Source organism: Nesoenas mayeri, assembly GCF_963082525.1.
Source record: "Nesoenas mayeri genome assembly, chromosome: 1".
Taxonomy (NCBI): Eukaryota; Metazoa; Chordata; class Aves; order Columbiformes; family Columbidae; genus Nesoenas; species Nesoenas mayeri.
In genome coordinates this window covers 108,981,000-109,005,265 of record NC_137541.1, presented here as the reverse complement: position 1 = coordinate 109,005,265, position 24,266 = coordinate 108,981,000, and positions in this window count along the sequence as shown.

Genomic DNA, 24,266 nt, shown 5'->3' with positions numbered 1-24,266 from the left:
TCTTTTCCTTTTGAAATGTTTGGAAGGATGTATAATAGGATGGTAAAGGGAGCCAAAGCCCTCCTTGGATGATACCAGACCCATGGGGTGGGTGGTTGATAGGCTGGAGGACAGACCTGCTATTCAGAGGCACCCTGGCAGGTTAGCCAAAAGGGCAAAGTCCAGCACCTGGGATAAGATAACCCCGTATGGCACTACAGACTGGAGAAGCTTTTCAGAAGAGGTTTGTACGTCCTCATGGAGGTCACCACAAACTGGGAGGTATTAATACAAAGCTCTTGCGGCTTCATTTGGAGTCCTGAGCATGTGAGTGCTCAAAAGCAGCTGGAGTTATGTTCCAGATAGCTCTATAAAATTCATGCTTTAACACAGCAGCAGGAATATGAGAGCTACAGCTACCTTAAAGGCATTGGAATAGGCTGCCCAGGGAAGAGGTTGAATCACTATCCGTGGAGGTGTTTAAAAGACATGTAGATGAGGTTCTTAGGGACATGGTTTAGTGGTGGACTCTGCGGTGCTAGGTTAATGGTTGGACTCAATTATCTTAAAGATCTTTTCCAACCGGAACAATTCTATGACACCTGCTATGTGTGCAGAATCACACCTACTGGGGTGTGCTCACAAACCACAGAAATCCTCAGTGGTCATTATAGGAGAACGAAAGAGCAGACAAGACAGCAAGCTATGAAAGCTGAGTAGAGAGGGTAAACTCTGGCAAGTTTTGGTGTGTAAAGCAGATTTTTGTGAGCAGTATGACTCCTACAGCTCACAGATGTAAGGGGTGATGTAATCAGGAGATTTATTTTAAAAGGGAAGGGATACTGGAGACATGAAGTGCTAGCAGGCAATTGAGATCTGGGGTTCAGATCAGGCTGATTTTCCCCCGAAGTCTTGATTTTTCTCCATAAACTACAGATGGTGTGTAGGACAACAACTTCTAAATGGGTGTCATGTCTACGTTTAAAAAGCTAAGGAAGATGAAACTAGGTCAGTTCTGGTCTGAGTTTTGTCAGTAATATTGCAACCAGATTAAAACTCCAGAGAGTTTACATTTACATTTCAGTCTCTTCTCAACAGCACCCTTTTGGCACAGCCTGGATTTCAATCTGACTCAGTGCTACACTTTTAAATGTCAGTCCCCAACTTGTTAAAGTGCATTCCTAACTCTTAACCAAGGAAACTAATTTATTTTAAATTATTTAGCTTCCAATTTAGTCTTTCCCTCCCCTTAAAACTGGAATGCATCAGTCTGAGGAAGACCAGGTTTGTACCAGCTGACTGTGGCAAGTGCATAGTCTGTATGTGCTGAAGAGGGCATCAATACCAGTAGCAAAGGTTATTCATCAAACATGCAAGAGCAGGCCAGATTTGCATATGAAAATAAGCTGAGGAGGTGAGGAGAGCTACCTCAGCTATCAGTTACACCAAAGGTTTGAAATTGCTGTTTCAGAGCTGTATCTTCACCTGTCTGTCACGCTTTGACAGAGCTGCGGTGGGGCCCTGTCTTGCTTGTCACTTGCTGCTGCTTTTTACTTTGTTCTGGGATCACCTGTCCTGTTCTCCGTGATGCAGACAGTCAGGTAGTGCCAGGGCCACACCAGTGGCGGAAGGTTATCTTTCTGAAGGGCTGTGTCTGCCAGCACGGAGATGCTTCTCTGCTGGCATGTCACAGGAGATTTGGCAGCTCAGGATCATCCAAGTGCATTCGGGCCACGGCTGAGCTCCCTGCTGTCCTGGACGCTGTCTGGTGCAGTGTTTGGCTCAACAGATCTTACATCCTCTCAGCATGGGGGAGCCAGATTCTGGTGCACTAGGAATTGTGATCACTACTGCAGCCAGCATGTGGCCATACGCACAGCTAAACAAAGGCAGAGCAACACCCCAGGTGTGTTTTGACTGGACTGTCCCATTCCTCCCAGCCTGTGTAACAGACCTGTCCTTTCCTCCCTCACTTCTCTTTTAGCATCAGCGGGGTTCAGATTTAGAAGAAATGGAGCAGCACCCCAGGGTGCTTGTTTTTAGCTGTACCCAGACTTGGGCAGGCACTGTCCGGGCTTTGTTTCCGGACTTCTCATGATCTTCACTGAAGTCTTTCAGAATGAGTTGTTTTTGTGTTTTTCTACCCCCCTGCAGTTCTGATGCCTGGTGTGTTGTGCCTAGGAATCCTAGCTTTCATTGGAAAATGATTAACTACTACTGAACTGTGATGAAACTCTTGAAACCGTGATCAAGCTGTATGTGTTATCTGCCAAACTGGAAGATGATGACAGATCATTTATAAAATGTATTCTGTTTCTCTCAATATTTAAAAATAAAACACAGATTATTCTGCATTGAGCATCTGAGACAAGAAAAAACATATTAATTGCTGAAATGTGTGGTGTTATTCTCAAAACAACAAGTCTATACAGATCTCTCCCTTAGAGTGCAAAGGATTGTACTAGGCATATGTACTAAGGGAGTGCCAGGCTTTTCTGGATTTGTTGTGCATGTTAGAATCAATCACACAGGAAAACATGTCACAGTGTCTCTGTGACCTCTAGCTCCTCCATGCTGAGGGCTGTGGGACAACTGGTAGAAGCAGAGCCGACAGGGATGGTGGTGTAACACGTGTGTGTGCTAGGGAGGCTTGCAACAGAGCAGGAAGTCCAGCCTTGGGAGGCCTGAGACTTGCATGTGTTGTCCTTGAGGCATACTGGAAAGAATGTTTTCTGAACAGATAAGGATGCAAAGCATAGCTGGTTCTCGATTTGGAGTGGGGTTTTTCCCTCTTTTCCCACCATATATTTTTACTGTATCCCGATGAAGAGGGGCGAGGAACTTCAAGGGCTGCCCCAGTTGGAAGGACTCCCTCTGGTCCCACCGGAGTATCTCACTCGTGCATTGAGATGAGCGTTGTCTGGCCAGCATTCTGGGGTTGTCCATGACATACACGGAGAATTCAGGTGAGGTCTAAGTGAGAGTGTCAGTGGGTGCTATATAGTTGGCCACACAGCGGCTGGTTGTGACTCAGTGCCTGAAGGCGTGTGATGTGGACTTGGACAAGGTGCTCCTGCTTGCAACCCTCCACAGGGAAGCCTTTGGGTGATGCACTCCTGGCCAAGGAGGAGCATCAACTGACATGAGGCTTGGTGTAGCACAGCAGTGGGTTTAGGTAGCTTTCACGAGAGTACAATTTTCCACATCCTACAGGACTACATTCTGGAGAACAGAAAACACCTGTCACACGCCATTTTGTGTTACATATTCATAACTTGTTAGAGCAGGTCCTGCTCTCTCACAGTACTGACCTTTGTGTGTTATACAACGGGTATTCTTTGCTGCACAAAGTCAGCACTGCCAGCTGCTGTAGTCTTACAACTGTAGCCGAGGTTTTGTTTTAGCCCCCAAAGAAAAGAAAAACCTGAGTGTTAAGCACAAAAGGATGTATGTTCATTGCCAGCCTTGCTATGTAGTCTGAGTAGCCATGGAATAGTACTGCAGGATGTGTTCTGCCAGGAAGGGTTGCCACAAAGGTTATGTTTTTCCAAGAAGTGGAAGACAGTTGAACACACTTCTGTTGACTGAGGAAAGCCTTGTGCAAATGTCTGCCACATTTCAGCAAAATTTACAGCCTCTAAAATAGCTAGCTTTCTGGAGCCTCAGAGACTTAGAGTGGTAAAGTCATTGGAACAACTGCTAATGAGTTAATTACGGTGGATTCATTAGTTAAAATTGCTGCCAGAGACTTGAATGTTGCAGATGACTGTGTCTGCTGGCAAGTGGCTCACGCTGCTGGTCAGACCTTTGCCTGATTTACGCCTCTTCTGTAATCAAATGGAATTCTTGCCTGATTATCCCAAAATTCTGTTCTGGTTGTATCTTTTTATAAAATTTAACTTTTGGTTCTGAACAGACTTCATGTGTGCTGCAAGTGTACTGGAACCACTCTCACAGCTATTCTGTGATTCTTGTCAGCAAGGTACCTTATTGCATGGCAGCTGTTCCTCTGAAATACAGACAGCTATCCGTCACCCGTGAAATCTGAGGCATTTAGAGGCTTCTAAAGAAAAGTGCAGCTAATCCGTATCCTCTGAGGGTCATTTTGTGTGAAATAGCAAGGATTTTGCCAACAGAACAAAAGTTTGTTGTGTAAATTGATAGTTGAATGCCTTCCCTGTGGCCACCTACTTGATACTTAAAATGGATATTTAAAGTTATCCCTTTTTTTAAAAAAAAAAAAAAATAAAAAAAAAATTACAGAGATTGCCCAGAAAATGTAAGAATTTACTCTGATCCCCTTCTTATAAATAACGAATGCACAAACAAACCTCCTAAAACCACCAAAAGCAATTCTGAGGCCAGGTTTCAACCTCACCTCAAATATTTTTCCCTAGCAAAAAATGCAGCTGTAGGTGTCGAGCCCTTTGAAGGCATCCTCAGGTTTCCCAGACTCCTTCAGTAAAGCCTCTAGCTCTTGTGCCAGGTTTGGTTAAATACTTTCGATTAACTTTTTGATTAAGCTCAATGAATAGTTTTTTTCCACCTTGGCTCAGCAAGAATAACATTTCAATTTCTCTCCTGTCCAGATAGGTGTGCCCTTGACCTGAGGGTTTAATTGTTATTCAGGGTCTTACAAGCTTTTTCATTAGGAGAAGGAATTGATACAGAGCATGCATTTTCTTCACTGCAAATCTGTTATTTCAAACACCTACAAAATCCCATTTCTCTGAACAGAGTAGGAGTCTAGTTTTGCTTATAGTTCCACACCTCTTTCCAGCCTGCTCTACTCCTGTAAAAGTTTCTCTTATACTTAAGATCACACTTATTACATTTCCACCACAGATATTTTGATGGGCTTTTTGCCGGGCACATCTGCAGCAAGTGCTGCTGAGTTGCTTATAGCCATCAATCCACGAGCAAACCCTTCTGTCCCATCTTCAGTTAGCTGTGTCTCAGTGTAGGGCTGTAATTCTTATGCTGAGCTATTAAAATTCTTCTTGACTTTGACACTTTGGTTCTGCTTAGAGAAATACTTCAGGTAGTGGTGAATCAGGGAGAAGTAAATACTTGTCTTCAGAAGACATTGAATTGTCCCAATCCCAATGAATCATGGTTTCCTATTGTGTTTAGCTATGCTGCTTCTACAATAGGCATTTTATTGTGATTTCTGTAGCAGGCTTCAGGAAGCCACGGGATACTTGTGTGAAGTGCTTGAAGTGTTTCAATCCCAAAGCTAAACTGAAAAGACTTCTAAAGCGAAACTAAAACTTGTGAAATTTTTCAATAAATTGCTTGTATCTTAAACACGCAAAAAAATAAAAAGGGTCAGCATTTAAGAGCAGTCGTCTCTGCACAGTGAGAATGGCTAGAGAATGGCTTCCACATGTGACTTCCATCTGAATAGTTTACTTGTGTAAAAGTTTGCTAGTCTTAGCTGAGAATGAGAAAAGATTAGGTACAGAAATGAAAGAAAACCCTCAGCAAAGTGCCCCAGATTTGAAAAAGCTCTCTTCTCCCATCCATCTTTCTGATCCTGCCTTCACACTCCTAGCTGGGTAGCTGAATAGTTTCCAACTTCTAGAAATGCTGGCCATTAGTGGAGGAAAAACTTTCTGTGTCTTTGTACACAGATATTGTTGTGGTCAGTACTGAGCAAAAGTGATGAGATGAACCACATCCTGGAAGATAAGACCTGTGGTGTGTATCCCAGTATGAAGTTTCTCATCCAGATTGTGTTGTTCCCCATTTAAGAGCAGTTTTTCCTACTGGATGCCTTCCTGAACTTAGTAAAGTTTTCATCAAGGAACAAGAAGTTTGGGATTCTCTTTTGGCACATGGAACTTGATGGGTTGTGACCGTGAGTACTAAGGGAGCTGGATGATATCATTGTGAAGCTGCTCTTGGTTGTCTATGAAAGGTCATGGCAAGCTGGGGGAGGTTCCTGAGGACTGGAACAAAGCAAATGCCACCCTTATTTTCAAGAAAGAAGTTCTGAGAACTTCAGCCTGGTCACCATCATCTTAATAGTGAGGAAGGTGATGGAACAAATAGACCTCAAAACTGTTTCAAAAAATGTTAAGGACAAGGTGATTGCAAGTCGTCAGCATGGATTTGTGAGATTTACAAATCCACTGGAGATCATGCCTGACCCATCTGGTAGACGTCTATAATGAAATGACTGGCTAGGTGGATGAGTGGAGAGCAGTGGATATAGTTTATCTTGACCTGAGTGAGGCTTTTGACACTGTCTCCTATAACATCTTCATAGACAAAACTGGTGAAATATGGACTGCATAAATGGACAGTGACATAGAGTAAAAACTGGCTGAACTGCCAGGTTTGAAGGGTTGTGATCAGTGGCAGGAGGTCCAGCTGGAAGCCTAACACTAGTGGAATGACCCAAGGGTTGGTATTGCTTAACATCTTCATTTATGACCTGGATGATGGGACAGAGTCCACCCTCAACAAGTTTGCATATGATACCATATAGAGAGGAATGGCTGATACACCAGATAGGTGTACTATCATTTAGGAGGACCTTGACAGGCTGGAGAAATGGGCCTAAATGAATCTTCTGAAATTCAGCAAAAGTAAATGCTAAGTCCTGCATCTGAGTAGGAATAACCCTTTGCACCAGTACAGGCTGGGGCAGACCAACTGGAAAGCAGCTATGCAGGAACACCTGGGCTTCTGGTGAACACAACTTGGAACATGAGTGAGCAATGAATCCTTGCAGCAAACAAGGCCAACAGCACCATGGGCTGTGGCTGACAGGGTGTCACCAGATTGAAGGAGGTGATCACTCCCCTCCACTCAGCACTGGTGTGATACATTTGGAGTGCTGAGTCCAGTGCTAGGCTCTCCAGCACAAGAGACACACTATTGTACTGCAGCAAGTCTGGTGAAGGGCCACAATGAAGAGTAAGGAACTGAAGCATTTGTCATATGAGGAGACACTGAGAGAGCTGGGACTGTTCAGCCTGGAGAAGAGGAGACTCAGGAGGATCTTACCCGATTGCAAAAATATCTGATTGGTTTGGGATCATGGGGGAGTAAAGATGACAAAGCCAGACTCTAGTGCCTAGTGACAGTAGAAGAGGCAAAGGGTACAATTTGAAATACAGGAAATTCCACTTAAACAGGTTGCCCAGGCAGGTTGTGAAGTCTCCATCCATGGACATACTGAAAATGTCCTGGGGCAACCTGCTTTCACTGACCCTGCTCTGAGCAGGGGGTTGGACTAGATGATCTCCGAGCTGCCTTCCTGCCTCAGCTATATGTGATTCTGTGACAAAATAGTAAACTCAGGTTTGTTTTGTTTCCTTTGCAAAAATGACGCCGTAACCCAAGCATATACACCAGTGAGGGTTCATCTGCGGTTGATGTTTTTGACATTTTGTATTTCAGTCCCGCAGCTGCAATATCCACACTCATGTTGAACTGACAAGACTGAAAGGTATCTGCTTTCTGAAAAGGTCATTTTTGGTATCTTTTCACTTGTGCCATAAAAATAAAGCCAATCGCTAACTAGGATGTCTTAGCTCCAACTTTGTCTATGTATCTGTGTCTTTTTCCCCCTTTTCCCTGTCTGTGTGTTTTTCTGTCAAAAGGCAGTTCATGAACTCCAGAGAAATGTATATCATTGGCTTTGCTGAACTGTTCTGATTCATCATTTTGGAAAAACAGTGCGGCTATCTGCTGCTGTCCCATTACCAATGCATTAGGATATCCTGGCAATAATAATGCAAAATCCATTTGCACATTTGCTAATAGTTCTTCCACAGCTGCTGCTGCTATTTTATTGATAAACCCAAATAAATTAGCAGGATGGCGACTATTATGTCATTTATTTGCAGATGATCAGTAGTGCTCTTACGCAATGCTTCGGTGGAAGCAACGTGTTGTTTATCATGGGAACCACCATCCCCGACGTTACGTTGCTGTAGCTGTGGCCGCCTCTCCACAGTTGGTGATGTTCATCAGCTCACTCCCCGGGTTGCACTCACTGCTGATTCAACTCCACTGTCATCACAAATATTATTTTTTTGTGATAATATTATGAGGCAGCGTCTGTAGCAGGGGCTATAAAAGTGTTAAGATGGGAAAGAGGAAGATGATTTATTGGCTTGAGCTCAGGGCTGTACAACGGGACTGCAAAGCAAGCCTGTGCTGGTCCGCCTTGGATTCTTACCAGGACTGGCTGGCATCTCTCTGTGTCAGGTTTGTAGTGGAATCTCAAGCACGGGAGCTTGCTCCTCTACATGGAATGCCAGTGGAGCACAGCCACAGGCTACAGGCCTCCAGGCTTCCCCTTCCAGAAGCTGCTGCCTAAGAAGGAAAGATGGAATCGTGGCAGCCCAAGGTGTCCCAGTCTTCTCCAGGGCATGTTGCACACCTTCAAGCTGATGCACAACTGATACCTTTTAGTCCTAAATGGTAATTTTGAAGCATTTCAAGCCTCCCCCTGAACAGGCTGCCTGCCCACTGCTGCCTGCAAAACCTACAAGGCCAGAGGGACATTGTACTTATGAAGCTGGGCTGCATGGAATTGTTTGCCTTCAACTTCCATCAGTCTGCTTTAGCAGATCCTGCAGTGATCACTGGGATCATAAAAGGCTACCACAGTGCTGGAGGAGGAGATTTTCCAAGGTGAAAATGCTGCCAATGGAAATAAAGTGAACTGGGTCTGCAACATGAGAATTTTCTTGTAGAGAATTATTTTCTCCCTTAGTCTGATAGTCTGAAATGTTCCAGATTTCATTTCGGGGAAACATTCATTAAGCAGTCATAGTCAGATATCTGCTAGGTGGTTGGTGAAACAAAGTTTATTAACTGATCCATATCCCAAAATGTTATTAAAATCCCAAGAATTTTATGTAATATTGTATTGCTCAGATGGTAGATATTGCTAGGCAAAAGCATTTTAGTACAGGCCAGGTCTCCAAAAATCGTGGTTATTCTTTTAAATGGAAATTGTCATAAGTGTGTTCAGCAGCAGCTACGAAAATAATGTAAAAATATAAATACGTTAAATTTGATTTAAAAAAAAAGGTTAATCCAATGTCTGTCATCTCAGGAATTAGATATTTCCCAGAATTGTTTTTTCCTTTCTGATTTTGCATCTTATGCTGCCTTCCTATTATATGATTCTGTGATTAATTTGAGGGTATAAAGAGAAACTGGTAGTATCACCTGTGCTGCTGATGGAAATCAAGTGTTGAAGAGCAACAGCCAATAACCTCACTGAAGTGCAGGAAGACAAGGTAATTTGCTGAAATATTGTTTTGCACCTTTTGTGACCACCAGCTCCTCTACAAAGCTGCGTACTGAATATTAGCTGAATCTGTCCTTTGTGAAAGTCACTTAAAAGAAATTGCAGGAAGTGCAGAATCAAGCATCAACATTTACAATTTAAAAACCTGCTAGTAAAGTGCATAAGGATGTATATCCCTACTGGATCAGAGCCTTGACTTGCAAATGGGTCCACTCAGCTGCTTGCATGAATCCTTCATTAGACCTAAGAAGGGCTTTGAAAACTTATTTTTAGATGGTAAAGGACAGAAGGGATCAGCAGAACGATGGAGTCTGACCTCCTGCATAATCCTGCACCTCCGCCACAGCAGGACACGAGCTGCTTTTTGTAATGAGATGAAGTGAAGCCAAAATTTTGAGCACTGGTTGCTGTGTCTGAGTCGCCGTGTTGTGCATATGCCTCCCTGGGTTTGGGAAATGACCCTGCAAAACTCAGGAGTAGCTAGACACATTAAATTTCTCTCCTAGGACGGCATAATAAACATTTCTAAGCCTGACATGCTCTGTGTGACATAGGAGAAACCCCATGTTTGGATTTATTGCAGAAGTTACCACTGTGTCTCAGAACAGTTGTGGTGGGTGAGGATTTTTGGCCAGGGACTGTATAAATACAGCAGCCACTGAGAAGCCTGTAGTCTAAAAGCGGGCAGAGGCACAATGTTGAGATCCACAGATGAACTTTAGAATAGCTGGATCAGATATGGGAAGTAATAGAAATACTGTTGGAGGACTGAACTGCGCAACTGCTAAATGTGAAAGAGCACTAAAACATTTCAGGAGTTGGTATAGAGACAAATATATATATATATATATATATATAGCATGTTGCTAAGTAAAGAGTGAAAACAGAAAGTAAAATACTTTCCCCTTTTGCCATCGCTTAGTCACAAACCTACACTTAAGAAAGTGTCCTTAATGAGACATCAGCTTCCAGAAGGTCCTGGACTGCAGCCAGCTGCCAGAGAGAGATCACAGGAAGATTTGGAGATCATTCTAGAGGGAGCAACGGGAATTTGCCAAGGAAAGGAAATCAATCCAGACTGGCACTTATGGGGAGGTGAACAGAGCTCCTCTATGGGAACATCATTAAGAATCCAAACCACCGGTGTTAAAGGCATCAGTGGCAGATATTATAACTTACTGCCTCTAGAAAGAAAGGCAGTTCAGAAAAATTACGTACATATACACACAAGTGGTGTGAAACAACATTGACAGTTTCTTTGAGAGCATTGTGCTAAGAGGAGACTCCACAACTGGGGCTATCAACAAAGGTGGGCATAACTTCTGGAGGAATTAATGGTGTCTCCTCCAGATTTCAGGGTGGTGGAGGTAAAGTTAGCCGCTGGCAGCAACATGTTTGAGATGGCTCAGTCACAGGACTGGCAGACGTACACACACATTCACAGGGAGGAAAAGAGGGAGACTGCTGCTCCCTGGTGCTACCATAGATGACACAAGTGGGTGTAGCTGCAGCAGTGGAGGCAGAGTCATGTTCTGCAGCTTCGCTCCCCTGGGGTGTCAGGGAAGAGACTGTGCTTCCAGACATGCTGAGAAAAGGGCAGAATCTACAGGAAACTGGTTAAACACTTCTGTAGTCTATTCATCAGCAACTTAAAAACAATTGACTTCTTGCCTCCATAGATTTTACAAGTTCATTATTTTGTAGCTCATTCATATTAACCATACGTATTATTGTTATGGAGTGAATAAGTCTAATGGGAACAGTTTTCTCACTATCATACATTACACAGCTGTAGAAAGAAGGAAAAAAACCAACATATGGAATAATTATAATGAATCAACTCATGCAAACTTTGTTTTTGCACTAAAACCGAAGCAAGTTCTTTGTCTCATTCTGTTCTATTAAAAATATTCTCAAAGCCTCACTTATGTACCTAAGCTCAAAATCAGCATTTGACTTCAGATTTGAGAGGCCAGGTTCCTTCAGTGCTGCAGGGAAAGAAGGGATCTTCTTGACTCCTGTGCTGCTTTCACCTGTGACTGTGTTGCTTTGCTTCTCTTCTTCATTCTGTGTTTGATTTCTTCTTCAGTGTGTCCTTCAAAGGAATCCTTTCACATTCCCTTCCCCCTCCTAATCTCTACTGAGTTTCCAAGAGATTTTCTGGAACTTCCTCCTCTATCCCCTTGTTTTTCAGCTATTAATGAACTAATTGTTTTAAAGCAACATACAAATTTTGAATGATCATAGCTTTAAGAGTGTTTTTACAAACTCAACTTGCAGGCAGAATGAATTTATAGTACTGAAGGAAAATCTAGCAAATATTCTGTAGCAACTTTTTTTTTAAAGATTAATGATGTCCCCCCAGTTTTACACCTTTTATATTAAAATTGTGCTGGTAATAAAGGAATAATGATTGTTTGTGCAAATTATTTGAATTAGTGAACTGAGGTTACTCACAGGAACTGAGGTTAAAATTGGTGGTTCCCAGATTTAGTGCTTAATCCTCTGAGAGTTTGTTATTGCCTGTACCAGTCCCTTAAGCTAGTTTTGATGCACGTATTTTGCCTTGAAATTACATGCCCTTAACTCAGAAAGATATGTTATAAATGATGAGAAGTGTTGAGGTATTTGTGTAACTTTCAGCTAGGTTTTGAATTATGGCAACAGATGAAAAGGGAAATTTTTCATTGGCTAAACTGTCATTGAAAACGTACCGTCAATGTGATGCTTAAGAAGACATTATACTGTTGACCTAATCTCAGCTCTTGTGGGCTGAGGCTTTTTTTCTATGGGAGTCTTGAAATAATGGAATATAAATCCATTCTAAAGATGAAAATACTAGTTCAGCTGTGGCCTTCAACAGTGATTTCATGTACTTGAATTGCTTTTAAAATCTTCTTGTTTTTTCAAATAATCCACACTGGAATTTACTCAATAGCTTTTTTAAAGAGCAAATGAAGGGCGAAGTCAGAGATGAGAGACTTAAGGAAGCAAGGTATATCAGTCACCCAGGCTGTAACACATTTTGTACAGAAGCAACTGCAATGTATGGAGCAATGCAGATGGTGGAGAAAGCCTCTGCTGCTTGTAGGACAGCAGTGTCAGAGCCTGGAGCACGATCCCATACCCACCCCAGAAGTTTGTCCCTCTGCACTCAAGCCCAGGTTTCCAGTCAGAAAGAGCTCATTGAGAAGCCTTGGCTGGTTTTGGAGCTTTTTGAGCAAAAGCTGGAAGAAAGGTCTGCAAAAGCTTCCCACTGCTGCTTGGAAATGAGCTTCATCTCCACCCCTGGGCTACACGACAGTGGTGTTGCTGCTGTGCTTGTGCCTGGCCAAACAGCAGATCCTGGCCATGACCTGTGGACTGATTTCTTGACCTCATGCCTGAAACCTTACTAAGGACTTGCCTGGTGGTCTGAACTCTCACCTCACACAGTATGGTGGGACTGGCCTCTTGCTAGTGATTCCATTGCCTTTGCCAGCCTTGTCACCATGCTTCGCTCCCTGCTCACTCTTTCTGCTTCCTGACATGCAGGACCAGAGAGCACTGTGGCACGTTCAGATAGGACACAATTACGGAAACACTTCCCTCTGAAACCCCGTAAGTGAGGCTGACAGATACCAGAATTCTCATTGTCTGAGAGGAGCTCATTGATAGTGCTCTTTTTAAGGCTGAAAAGCAGAGGAGGAAAATCAGAGACCCTGTCCTTTGAAAAATGCTGCAAAGATCAAATAAATGTTACTTTACTTCTGGCTTGCTTAGACAGTCCTTGATTTTTCTTGCTGGCTTCCATTACTGGTTAGTCCTTCAGTGACTGCTTTTCAAAACTGCATTTGTAAGTCTTTGTCACAGGATGCACTGGAAAACAAAAATATAAGTAGCTTCAGAAAGGTTACAAAAATAAAAGAAGGATCCATAGGCCCACCTCAGGAAATCATACTCAGTGGTAGAGGTGGGAAAGCCTAACAGGGGAAAGTTAATTCTGTACTTGTCTGGCTTCTTAAATGCTTTCCCTGTTCAGCCATTGCAGACCACTGATCATGGACTATCCAATAATGGAAACAGACTACTAATGCTGTTTTTCATTCTCTGATGTGGATAAAACACTGGAATTCTAGAATAATACTCTTCTACTTGTGAATTTTGGTGGCACTGACACACAGGGTACAAGAGCTGTTGCCTTTGCAAGACTTCTGGCATTGTTCCTCCCTCAAGTGTTTTTCCAAGAAGTCAGCAGAGCCTGGAAGGTTCTCCTGTGGAGCAGCAGGGGATTAAGTGACTATGTGCGTACCAGAATTTACTTGCTTCTTTAGGCATGCAGGCACTATGTAAAAGGTTGCTACCTACTTCTCAACAAGAGGTTTGAAAGATAGTGTGGCCCACTTCTGTTACTCACCCTCCCGGAAAAGCTGTAGCTTCTGGTTGTAAGTGATCTGTGCTTATATTCCTTTCCTCCCTATGGTGTGTGAAGAGGGACTGGAGATTGGGGGGGATCAGGAAGTAAAGATGTCTCTCCTTCACCATTCTTTTAATTTTTATAACAGTATATTAAAATCATACATTTGGCAAGCAACAGTTAAATTTCAATTGTGGCACGGAAGTACCATGAATGTCAAAAGAAAACTGAGAGTCAAGTGCTAGTGAAGTAGAAATGTTGTAAGGTTCGTGGATGCCATGGGTCATATTGGGTACCTCTCAACCACACTCCTCAATTACTGCAAAAGCCACTGGTATCCTCTCTTGCATTTTTAAACTATTTTTTGTAACCCAGAGAATACACTGAGGTTTATGTGAGATCCTGCTCAGTGCCTTTAGTAGCCATAAAGAAAAGGACATGCGAGGATCAAATCCTTGCTGGGAATTTAGAGTCATGATCTATCAATTTAGAAATGTGCTGGCAAAACATCTTGTTTTCTAGGTGTTTGTGACAGGGCCATAGTTATTTGCTTAATAATAACAAATGACCACGAAAACAGTTCTGAAGGTGTACCCTGGTATTGTTTTGGCTGAGAAATATGGCTACTGCTTTCAGATGTATCCTTCTCTGTTCCAACATATACAGCATCTTTGCTGTATAAAGTTACAAGATTTGCTTTGCTGTAGAGTACATTTATCACAGCATATCCTCTCTGGATTGATTTTCACTGATAACTGTGTTTTGTGAAAGGGTACATCAAATGGAAGCCATGTCACTTGTGTTGTTCCTCTCTCTGCAAGCTAATTACAGTAGGCTGGGGAGAAACAAAGGTCTTAAACAATCAAAATGTAAATAACTGGGGCTGTCCAGAATATTTGTTGCAGCACATGTTAGGCATCAGGAACAGGTATTGTTATTTGAATGTCTAAATTGCCTTAACAGACATTATAAGGCCATTAAAGGCACTCTGTCAACCCTCTGAATTATTGTTTGTTGTTGTGTTGGGGTTTTTTTGTTTGTTTCATTTTTAAATTTCTGGTCTTCTATCTTCTTACCATATAATAGAATTACAACAGATCAGAAGATTGCATTTTTTTCTACTTTTGTTAAATGACTTTGCAGATTCACTTATTCTATTGACTGCTAGATTTAAAAGAAATTATACTAAAATACACATGAAGCTGGTTATATAAGCCGGTACTGCTTTTATCCTACAGACATTAGTCTTTCCCATGGTTTACTCAAATCCCTTAATAGATTTACAAAGATCTACGATGATCATTGCTTCAGAGATGTGAGGGAATTTATGAGTGAAGTCAGCCTTATTCTTGAAGTCACAAAGGGCAAGAGTAGCAGTGCAGTACTGGTCTGTAGTTCTTAATTTTAAGTCACAAATGTCAGTGTTGTGCTCATTGATACGTGCTTGATCAGGAAATGTTCTTGCCATTAAATAATCTCATTAAAAGCTGCTTGCCTCGGTCTGCATATGGAACCACAGGAAAAAAACGTTTCACTGTGAGGGTGGCCAAGCACTGGCACAGGTTGCCCAGGGAGGTTGTTGAATCTTTGTTGCTTTTTTTTCCACTTCGAACTAAATTTGGAAATGTGTGGGTGTTTGTAGTGTGGAAGTTCGATGTCAGCAACACTGTTTGCCAGTTTCTAGAAAGGAAGCTGGAAAGATTGCTCAGCCACGTATAGTGAGATTTAGTTCCAGATTAAGAAGCCTACATGTGTATGTGAAGAAGATGTCTAAGCTCTGGTCAGCACGGTCAACATAAAGTCAACAGTGTTGGTTGTTAGCATGTCAGAAGTGATTTAGGCCCCCCTAGAGAAGAAGACTGTGAAGCAGTGAGCTGAATCCCTCTGCAGATTTCACGGCGTGCAGCAGGAGCACAGATACCTGCCACACTTAGATTCTTACGTTTTAATCGCTAGCTGAGTCCCACTCAAAGAATCTCATTCAAACTAGAGAGCATGCAGACTGGAAAATGTATCTACTCAAAGTGGAATTTGGGTAAAATAGGGAGGGTAGCAGGAAGGGTCTTCTTGTAAAAAATGTGTAATGACCCATGGTCTTCAATCAGTCAAAGGGCTGTATTTTCACCTTTTCAGAGAGACTGAAACTGTAGCAGTAAATTGTACTCTCTGCATTGTTTGGACATGGATTTGCTCGAATAGTTGGGTTTACTTGCTCCAACTACTAACCCACAAGAGCAAATGTCTCTGCTTTGGATAAACTCTCAATCTTTTATTGTTGAGAAAACCTCCTCCATACCACAAAACTCCAAGGAGTTCTACCTAGTTTTAAATACTTAAAATCCAACTCACCACTGAATCACGGAGTTCCGAAATATCTATCATAGCCTCCTAGAAAACCTGACCTCTGCATACACAAAATGCAGGGAGAGGATTTCGCTGTGTATTCAGGGAGAGAATTTCCATTGCTTGTGCAATGACTGGAAGTTTAGATTCAATGCCATGTACTAGACACACTAAGGTGAATTCTGCATTTATTTGTTTTATTATTTGTCTGTTTGGACTGAGAGGACTGTGGGTTGCATAACCATTTTCCTATTTGAGCAGGAGGTAGCAAGAAATAATAATGCATTTCATTATCCATCATCTAACAAGCTACCAATCTGATGGTTTGCTTTTCCTGAAGCATCTAAGTCTTCTTTGTCTCTTGGCAGGGTGATGCTTACTCAGATCCCTTCTGCTGCACGAGAAATAAACTTCAGTTCTTTAATATTGCAGCAGAATAGAAAAATGTTAATGTTTTCTTCCACCATCAAGGAGGTGATTTGTGCATTAAAACTCTTATCTATTTCACTGTGCTAATTACATTACAAGATCTTGAATGAGTTCTCTTACTTTTTATGCCTTCTGTTGATAAGTAATATTTGTACTAAAAAGCCCTATCATGATAATGTGTTCCTACAGTGACAGCATGCTGACATCCAGTGTCAGCAATGCAAACAATTAACATCAGGCTGGGATACTGCGCCTCACAATATGTAAAGAAGCACTTTGTGAGTTAGTACATGGAGTTTTTCATAGACTGAACACAATTACTATATGAAATAGTCTTCATATGAAGGGAATACACCCTGTAAGTCTGATGTAATACCACACGATTGTTTTCAGGTAATGTTAGATCAGACCCAAACTACCTAAATGCAGTGTATGGAATGGTAAGTCTCACTGTTATGGTCCTTGAGGAAGGCAGGTGTATTATACATGTAAAGATGATGAACCAGTGAGAGTTGTGTCAAGAACTCATATATGAAAAAAAAACTTTCTTTCAAAGGAAGGGAGGCACATCTGTTTACTGAGCAGTCTCACAAAAATGTGAAAGGAGCTGAATTTGGAAGAAGCTGGTCACCTGCAGGAAGATGGTTCCAGGTTATAAAGATGTAAATCTGGGTGGAAGTACCCTGGGTTTCCCTGACTGCTTTAAGTGAGGAATACAAGATGTGTGATGTGCAAATTTACTTCTCTAGTGAGAGATAAGAATGATATGAACAGAAAATGAACTGTAGTGATCTAAGATGGGACTGCAGAGAACTTGAGATCAGATATTAACTATGATTAGAATTTAATATAGCACCAGAACAAAGACCCTCTGCTAGGCTGGTCACCAACTCACAACTGGTTTGTTGTTGCCTGTTCCAACCATCTCAGACAGCTGTCCTCATGTGGTCTGCTAGTTTTCTCTAACTTGGAGATTATTTCTGTGTGTGGGATTTGAAAACCAAACAGACGAGGTGTACATTCCACCTGATCAGACAAGCTTCTTGATGACAAAATCACATGCTTATCAGTGATCTATGTTGGTAAAAACGATCTATTTCCATTAGTCCTTCATTCAGGAAGCGTCTTGTATTTATTTTTTTACGAGATGGGGAGGTGGGGAGCGGGATGGGGCAGAAAGGAAGGAAGTTGCCCCTAGAAAGTGCTTGAAGATTCCAGGAAATTGGTACGCTGGACTTGTTAATACTTGTGAAATGTTTTTTGACACAGCCTTTCAAATGAAAAAATGAGATATTAGAAGGATGATGGTTTTTTATCTGCTGAAGAAGATGGATGGGTATGACTTAAGATGTCATGTATATGAATGGGTGCTATAAAGGGATCATTCTAATGACATGCTGTAAAAGACAACTGTCAGAAATAAATTATTCTTCTGTTCTGATGATACTGATGATAGCATACTCAAATTCCCCACGACACATTTCCTCACCTAAAGTTAAAAGCTTTTCCTAAAATGTTTAATGGGCGCAAAGGTTTTTGTTGTGCATTTTCAACTCCATGGAAAACATTGGGTAGTGGCTCACATGAAAGCAATTTTGTCTGCAATTTGTGTGTTTGCATACACATACACAGTCTTTGATTAAGCAAAGGAAAGTACTTAAAGGATGTGTAAGTACCTTTCAGTGATGGAGTAATGAAACTGAAATATGAAAGGAGAAAGCATGGCTTCAAAAGTAACAGAGCTGATAAGAACATCAGTTCTGAGCAGCTGATCAGCTCAAGGCTCTGGCGGGGGTGGAAATGAGCTGTAAATTGCAGTCTCCAGAGATACCTGCCCAAAAGTCACACTCCGCCCATGCAGCCCCAGATCAGTACTGCCGCACTTCGGTTGTTCTGAAGGAGCAGAACTGGGAATGGCAGGAAGGAAAAGCAGAGGCCAAAAACAGTATGGGGAGAGGCAGGGACCTGTCTGTATGTATCAACCACCAGCTGCAGAGCTGGATGAAGAGACCTAGAGGTGAGAACCCTCAGGCCGAAGGGAAGCTGACCATGTTGCATTGCACTGTTGCCAACCCCTCCTCCCTCAATTGCCTGGGACTCTCACATTCAAAGTGTGTGGCTGCCTGCTTGCAGGTAGCTCAGTGCTGTGAGCCTACAGGGGGAATGCTGTGTCTACATGTGGGCACCAGTTTGCTTGGAGAAGTTAACAAACCTGCGTGCTTGAACATGTCTGATGGACCACAGCTGTGAGTGACCCATGCTGGGGCAAGGACGCACCTGAGGGACTGTCACCATGACTGACCCATGATGGGACAGGGACATCCCTGAGGGACTGTCGCTCATGGGTGACCCACACTGGGAAAGGGAAGCTAAGGAACAGCGTGGCAGGAAGCCATTAATCGTGGAGTGTTAGAAAGAAACTGTAATTCACACTACTACAGCCTCCTATGCATCCATTCCCTCACTGGAGAAATTTTGGTGCACTGAGCTTTAAAAAAAGAAAAAAACAAGGATATTTGAGAGCAGGAATGGGAAGGGCAGTTGTTTTTGCACACTTGTTTCTGCCGTTTTTTTCCCTCACTACCTGAATCAGTGATTGTAGGTTTGTGTTAGTCAGTAGTAAATTAAGTAAAATTCCCCAGCTCGGTGCTGCTGTAACTTCAACAGACTGATACCAGAAGTGATGGGCTAAACTGCAGTAAGGGAAATGTAGCCTGAGCATTTGGAGAAGTTTTCTAATGGTAAAGGAGGTTGATCACAGGCCGAATTGTTGAGGGAGGCTGTGGAGCCACTGGAGGATTTAAGAGCAGATTAAATGAACTTCTGTCAAGAACAATTTAGAATAAGTTGATCCTGCCTTTGGGATGAAGAGGCAAATTAGATGACCCTCCTGAGGTGCTGCTGAGCCCTGTTGCCTTTGATTTCTATGACACCAGCATGGTCTTGTGTACCCCTGGGAGAAAAGAGGATATCGAGCTTAATTATTGGGAGGCAGTTTAAGTCAGTGGGAGGTGTTTTCTGCAGAGAGATGGCTTGGGATGGAAGGCTGAGGATGTTAAAGAGGTGAAGGGTGCAATTAAATGAGATGATTGTATAATACTGTATTTGTAATTAAGTTGACATAAAAGTGAATCTTTTTTCATTTGACCTAGCACTGGCCACGCATCTCAGAACAGTCTTCTTTAATTCAATGTATATTAAAAAATTGGAGCCTTGAGTGCCATTTAGATCACTCTGTGGGCAGGGAGGTGCTGGCCTGGATGGTACTTAAGAATCAGGGAGCCATTGTGGATGCACTCACAGGCTCCTCAGGCTGCAGCTGCTTTAGCCAGAATGATTAGCGGCTCCAGCCTCAGCTTGACTGTACATCCTCGGTCCCAAGCACCTTGCAGCACTCCTGTCAAGGACAAACATGATTTCATCCTTCTGCCTACTACATTAATGCAGATAGCTATTTTGAGGTTAAAGCCACGTTGGCTTTGAACTGCGGCTGGTAATGAACACCTGGATGGAGTTCTGCTTTACTTGCAGGTGATTGAGGTATTATTATTAATTATTAAACCATTTCTTGTAATATTTAATTATTTCTCCCCATTTTGTGATGAGCAAGCATTGCCATTATTGCCTGTAACCAAATAATCATCCCCATTTATCATACTAATTGTGGCTTAATGAGGAAGGACCTGGGACTGCGCGAGTTGTCTACCCTGAACAATTTTGGAATGTAGATTCCTATGGTATAGAATACAGGCTGTAATAATTAGGTCTACTAGGTGCTATATTTGTCATGAAACTTTAATGCAATAAAAATTCATCATACGGATGGAGCCCTACAGAACACAATGAATTGCCATGGTAAATAAGGAAATACAAAAATAGAGTATGAACAGATACAAGATTACTTCTCTAGCATGGTTTTGCCACACAAGGGGATAACTCCATTTCACTCCATTATACATGAAACTGGAAGAAAATAATAGCAGATGTGGTGGGTTGACCCAGGCTGGGCTCTATCCCTCCCCTTCCTCAGCTGGACAGGACAGAAAAAACATAATGAAAGGCTTGTGGGTCAAGACAAAGATGGGGAGAGATCACTCACCAATTACCATCACAGGCATAATAGACTTGACTTTGGGAAGTTAGTTTAACTTATTATCCATCAAATCAGAGTAGGATAATAAGAAATAAAACAACCTTAAAATGCCTCCCTCCACCCCTCCCTTTTTCTCCCTTTAACTTTACTCACAATTTCTCCACCTTCTCCCCCTTAGTGGCGCAGGGGGGTGGGGAATGCAGGTTGTGGTCAGTTCATCACATGTTGTCTCTGCTGCTCCTTCCTCCTCAGGGGAGACTCCTCACACTCATCCCCTGCTGCAGTGTAGGGTCCCTCCCACAGGAGATAGTCCTTCATGAACTTCTCCAATGTGAGTCCCTCCCATGGGCTGCAGTTCTTCACAAACTGCTCCAGTGTGCGTCCCTTCCATGGGGTGCAGTCCTTTAGGAACAGATTGCTCCAGCGTGGGTCCCCCATGGGGTCACAAGTCCTGGCAGCAAACCTGCTCCAGCCTGGGCTTCTTTCTCCATGGGGTCACAGTTCCTGTCAGGATCCTGCTCCAGCATGGGCTTCCCAGGAGGCGACAGCCTCCTTCAGGTGTCTGCCTGGTGTGATGTGGGGTCCTCCACAGGCTGCAGGTGGAGATCTGCTCCACCATGGACCTCCGTGGGCTGCAGGGGGACAGCCGGTCTCACCACAGTCTGCACCACGGGCTGTAGGAGAATCTCTGCTCTGGCACCTGGAGCACCTCCTGCCCTCCTTCACTGACCTTGGTGTCTGCAGAGTTGTTTCTCTCACACATTCTCACTCCTCTCTCCTACCTGCAATAGCTCTTGCACAGCAACTTTTTTCCCTTCTTACCAAAGTTATCCCAGAGGTGCTACCACTGTCGCTGATGTGGCAGTGGCTCTTGTGAGAAGCTGCTAGAAGCTTCCCCCATGTCTGATAGAGCCTATGCCAGCTGGCTCCAAGACAGATGTGGTCCATCTTGGAGCTGTTTGGCACTTGCTCTATCAGACATGGGGGAAGCTTCTAGCAGCTTCTCACAAGAGCCACCCCTGTAGCACCCCCCTGCTACCAAAACCTTCCCATGCAAACCCAATATAGCAAAGATGCTGTGTTGAATTGCACATGGCTTTGGGAGGAAGGCTGGGTTTTGCTTGCGTCCCTCCCTGGTCCAGCAATATTTCACTGGATTAATTTCTGCAGAGCCCTTGGATCTGCGCTGTACCCTTGGTAATCTGTGGTGCTTATTAGAATGGAGCAGAATACTGGACCTGAGATCTGATTTACGGATTAAATGGAAAAATACAGTCTGCTACCAACCAGCTGTCTGTCTGCAGATAATTACCTTACAGACTCTTCTTCTCCTAATTGTATGATTTATCATGAAATTACTTCACAAATGTTTTAACACAATAATGTCTGTACAACAGGGAAAGCCCACCTGAATATTATGGAGACAATATCCACTTTAGTTTAATACGGTGGATAACCCACTCAAGGTTTTATCTGAATAGTCAGTAAATATCCATGTGACTACAGGTTGTTTTTGAAGTCCTTCTTATGAGACAACTGCAACCAATAACCTCTGCGATCAGAAATAATGAGAAGCTGAAATTTTCTTTTATTTTCCTCTATGCTTGGTAAGTTCCACAGTAGTTCTTAAAATGGTAGTATTATTAATCAATATTGACAGAAGTATTTCTTTGAAGAATAAAGTGAAAACCACTTTAGTTTCTCAAAGCTGTTTTAATAGCACTTGATTGCTTGTTTGTTTGTTTCTTAAAAGTAATATGGGCAGAGGAGAGAGAAAGAAATGTGTTTTAAATATTTATCGCTAACTTTGACCATGCTAAGGGAACATTTGGTTAGAAAAATATCCACACTACTCAAAAGCAGCAATAATGTTGGTAACTGCAGGTTCCAATTTGGATTAATTATATAGACATTAGTCTATACATAGCTGTGGGTGAATTCAGTCTGGTGTTCAGGCATTGGGAATAAAAGGAAGAAGCACCTTTGTCTAGCATGAAAGCTGGAAGGATGACAGCGAGGAATGCAAAGGGCACAGATAACGCTATTTTTCTATTATTCCTCAACTATAGTGGTGCCTTCACTGAGCTTCAGTAGGTGCTTCATCATCCCTCTCATTTGCAGGTGCAGTCACCCGCAAGTTGGAACAACTGACTGGAATCCCACCTGTTCCTGCTGATCTGGATTGCAGATTTACGTTTCCACCTTCTCTCTCGCCACCCCGCAGTGCTGCTGTTGCTTTGGTCTGGCACTCATCTCTCAGCAGGTTTATCCTCCAGTGTCCCCGTTCCCAGCCTCAGCCTCACTGTGCTGTTTTGACAGCGCATGGCACATAGGTGAAGCCACATGTGTGACTGTGGTAAAGGTCCTGTTACATGCATGACCTGCAACAACGTGAAGTTCTGAAACACTAGGCTGTGACTATGAGGAAAAGAGTTGCCACAGCAATCTGAGTCATTGCTTGGTAGGAACTGGGATGGGCAGGTGATGCCTGCTGACCACGATTCAGTTTTACACTTTAGATTTGCAGCGTTATCTTTAAATATTTGTTTAAAGTACCTTGGAGCCTTCTTCTAAAAGTTTTGTTGTCATTCTCAGGTGTCACTATTCTCTCTCAAGCTGGAGAGGTGATAATCAATCAAGGTCCTTAAAATGGTACAGTATAACAACCTGCTATAAGCTTAAGTTACTACTGATTCAGTAAAGATACTCAGGTCATTTATTTGCGTGTTTCTTACTAGATTTTTGGTTTCTTTGACCTTTGCTGGTGAACATCGTGATTTATTTGGCATCCCCTTGCCTCATGTCTTGCTCATGCTGTAAAATGTGCATCTTTCATCAGTGCTGATTGGAACTCCAGTTCTTGGCCAGGATCCGTAATCCCAAGATCAGAGGAGGCATATTATTCACATTTACTCTTCAGAGTGGCATTTGTGCTCACAGGAGTGTGTATTTGCATGCCGTCATTCTTGGAAAGTGTTTGGATAAGTGTCACACTCCTCCATGAGAGTGAAATATGGAGCTGTGTATTGCTGCTGTAGAGGTCTAAGAGGGGGCGATCAGGAGGGTTTCAGGCCAGCAGCACAGCAGAAGCTCCTGTTTCTCAGAGGATGCGCTGCCCTGTGCCCCAGCACTGACTAGGAGGAGGTCAATAGCTGGGCCAGTTTAATCGGGGGGATTTCCCAGGGGGCTGCACAGCTCCTGTTTGCTACTGCCCTGTCTCGTCCTGTGCTACCTGCTCTCTCCTCTTGGATTTGCTGGGGGATTCCTTTTCTTTTTATTTTCTACCTTTTTTCTTTTTTCAAAACAACGTCCTGCTCCTCAAGTACTTTCAAGAAAAGGAAGAAAATGCTTACTGATTTGAATGTTGGTCATTGAGTTCTACTGGAAGAATTCAAAATATATTGTGTTTTGTTTCCCTCATATGAACAGAAGCGTTGTATCATTCTCTCATTCCTTCACCTAGTCAGCGAACGCACAAATTCAAATGTCAGTACCCAGAGGGAAGAGAGAGTGCCTGGCAATGTGGCGGTGTATGTGAGTAGCATCGTTGGTAAGCAGCTGCTGCTCTCATTGAACACAGCAATTTTGCAATGCAGCCAGGAGTATTGAAAGAACTGGCTGAGGAGCCTTCCAAACCACTCGAGTTCAGCAGCGTTACAGAAGATATGGGGGACACAATAAAAGCTAATGTTCTTCCTGTATGTTTACAAATGAACAGGCTGCGCTAGGTAGCTTTAAATTGTTTAGCC